The sequence below is a fragment of the Canis lupus genome, chromosome 2 (assembly GCF_011100685.1).
Source record: "Canis lupus familiaris isolate Mischka breed German Shepherd chromosome 2, alternate assembly UU_Cfam_GSD_1.0, whole genome shotgun sequence".
NCBI classification, from domain to species: Eukaryota; Metazoa; Chordata; class Mammalia; order Carnivora; family Canidae; genus Canis; species Canis lupus.
In genome coordinates this window covers 84,972,494-84,975,629 of record NC_049223.1, presented here as the reverse complement: position 1 = coordinate 84,975,629, position 3,136 = coordinate 84,972,494, and positions in this window count along the sequence as shown.

The window sequence follows — 3,136 nt, the reverse complement described above, 5'->3', positions numbered from 1 at the left end:
CATAGAGAATAAACTGGTAAATACCAGAGGAAGTTGGGGGGTGGGGGGAATGATGGAGGGCACCTGTGATGAGTACCAGGACTTGTTTCCAAGTGTTGAATCACTGTGTTGTACACCTGAAACAAATATTATATACTATGTTAACAAACATAAATTTAAATAAAACTTTAAAAAAAATAATTAGTATTCATTAAATGGGTGCACAAGAGAGATAAAAACAGAAAGGAAAATGAAAATCCAAATAAAGAGTATTTAGAGCCACAAATTCCCTCCTTAGCTCAGGAGATGCCCGCCATGTCTGCGCTCACCCCTCAGGGCCTGGAGTTTGATTCTCTGGTGAGGCGTCTGAATTCTTGGAGCCAGACCATCCTCTACCAAAACCTAGATATACCACTTAAAACTAACCCAGCAAAGATGCTGGGAGTCCCAGATGTGAGGCATATGCCCAGACTCAAACTCTAACTGTACACAGAAAATAACCCTACCCTAAGATCCTAACCTTCACTAGCCTAACTCTAGACGTATCACTAACCGAACACCAAACACTAATCCCTAGCTTCTAATCCATAAAACTAATCCTGACCCCACCCTAAACGCTAACCCTAAACCTAACCCTAAATCGAACACAAACCCTAACTTGAACACGAACCCTAAACCTAACCCTAACCTTCACCCTAACTCTCTAACCCTAACCTAATTAGCCCTAACCCAAATCCTACACCCTAACCCGAACCCTAACCCTAACCCGAACCCTAACCCTAACCCGAACCCTAACCCTAACCCGAACCCTAACCCGAACCCGAACCCTAACCCTAACCCGAACCCGAACCCGAACCCTAACCCTAACCCTAACCCGAACCCGAACCCGAACCCTAACCCTAACCCTAACCCAAACCCTAACCCTAACCCAAACTTGAACCCGAACTCTAACTCTAACTTGAACATGGAATGTTTTTCCATCTCTTTGTGTCTCCCTCAATTTCTTTTTGAAGTGTTCTGTATTTTTTAGGGTTTAGATCCTTTACCTCTTTGGTTAGGTTTATTCCTAGGTATCTTATGCTTTTGGGTGCAATTGTAAATGGGATTGATTCCTTAATGTCTATTTCTTCAGTCTCATTGTTAGTTATAGAAATTCCACTGATTTCTGGGCATTGATTTTGTATCCTGCCACACTGCCGAATTGCTCTATGACTTCTAGCAATCTTGGGGTGGAGTCTTTTGGGTTTTCTACGTACAGTATCATGTCATCTGCAAAGAGTGTGAGTTTGACTTCTTGGCTTATTTGAATGCCTTTTACTTCTTTTTCTTGTCCGATTGCTAAGGAAGGACTTCTAGGACTATGTTGAATAACAGTGGTGAGAGTGGACATCCCTGTCGTGTTCCTGCTCTTAGGGAAAAAGCTCTCAGGATCTCCCCATTGAGAATGATTCGCTGTGCGCTTTTCGTATATGGCTTTTTGATACTGAGAAATATTCCCACTATTCCTATACTTTGAAGAGTTTTAACCAAGAAAGGATGCTGTATTTTGTCAGTGCTTTTTCTTCTTGTATTAAGAAGATCATATGGTTCCTGTCTTTTCTTTTATTAAAGTGACCTATTGGGATCCCTGGGTGGCTCAGCGGTTTAGCGCCCGCCTTCAGCCTAGGGTGTGATCCTGGAGTCCCAGAACCGAGTCTGGCATCGGGCTACCGCATGGAGCCTGCTTCTCCCTCTGCCTGTGTCTCTGCCTCTCTCTGTGTGTGTCTCTCATGAAAAAATAAAAAAGTCTTCAAAAAAAAAAAAAAAGAAGTGATCTATCACATTGATTGATTTGTAAATGTTGAACCACCCTTGCATCCCAGGAATAAATCCTACTTGGTCATGGTGAATGATCCTTCTAATGTGCTGTTGGATCTTTTTGGCTAATATCTTGGTGAGAAATTTTGCATCCGTGTTCATCAGGCATATTGGTCTGTAATTCTCTTTGGTGGGGTCTTTGTCTGGTTTGGGGATCAAGGTAATTCTGGCCTCATAGAATGAGTTTGGAAGTTTTCCCTCCATTTCTATCATTTGAAAGAGCTTCCATAGAATATGTATAATTTCCTACTTCCCCTGGGAAGCCACCTGGCCCTGGGCTCTTCTTTCTTGGGAGGTTTTTGATGACTGTTTCAATTTCCTTGCTGGTTATTGGTCTATTCAGGTTGTCTGTTTCTTCCTCTTTCAGCTTTGGTAGTTTATAGGTATCCAGGAATGCATCCACTTCTCCCAGGTTGCTTAATTTGTTGGCATATAGTTGCTCATTATATGTTCTTAAAATCATTTGCATTTCCTTGGTGTTGGCTGTGAGCTCTCCTCTTCCATTTATGATTTTATTAATTTTGGTCCTTACTCTTTACTTTTGATAAGTCTGGCTAGGGGTTTATGTAACTTTTTAATTCTTTCAAAGAATCAGCTTCTACTTTCATTAATCTGTTCTACTATTCTTCTATCTCCTGTTTCATTGATTTCTGCTCTCTTTTTTTAATTATTTCTCATCTTCTGCTTGGTTTAGGCTTTGCTATTTTTTTCTCCAGCTCCTTTAGGGATAAGGTTAACTGGTGTATTTGAGATTTTTCTAATTTTCTGAGGGAGGCTGGTATTGAAATGTACTTCCCTCTTAGGGCCAACTTTGCTGTATCCCAAAGGTTTTGAACGGTTGTGCTTTCATTCTCATTAGTTTGCATGAATTTCTTAAATTCTTCTCTAATTTCCTGGTTGGCCCATTCATTTTTTAGTAGGATGCTCTTTAGCTCCAAGTGTTTGAGTTCCTTCCAAATTTCTTCTTGTGATTGAGTTCTAGTTTCTAAGCTTTGTGATCTTAAAATATGAAGGAATAATCCCAATCTTTTGGTATCGTTTGAGACCTGATTTGTGATCCAGTATGTGGTCTATTCTCAAGCCCCTTTCAGGATTTTCTCTTTATTTCTGAAATTCACAAGCTTCACTGTTATATATTGGGATCTTGCTGTATTTTTATTGATTTTGGGAGTAATCCTATCTACTTTTTTGGATATGAATGCCTATTTCCTTCTCCAGACTAGGGAAGTTCTCAGCTATGAATTCATCGAGTATATCTTCTGACACTCTATCTCTCTCTTTGTGCTCTCAGGTATTCTAA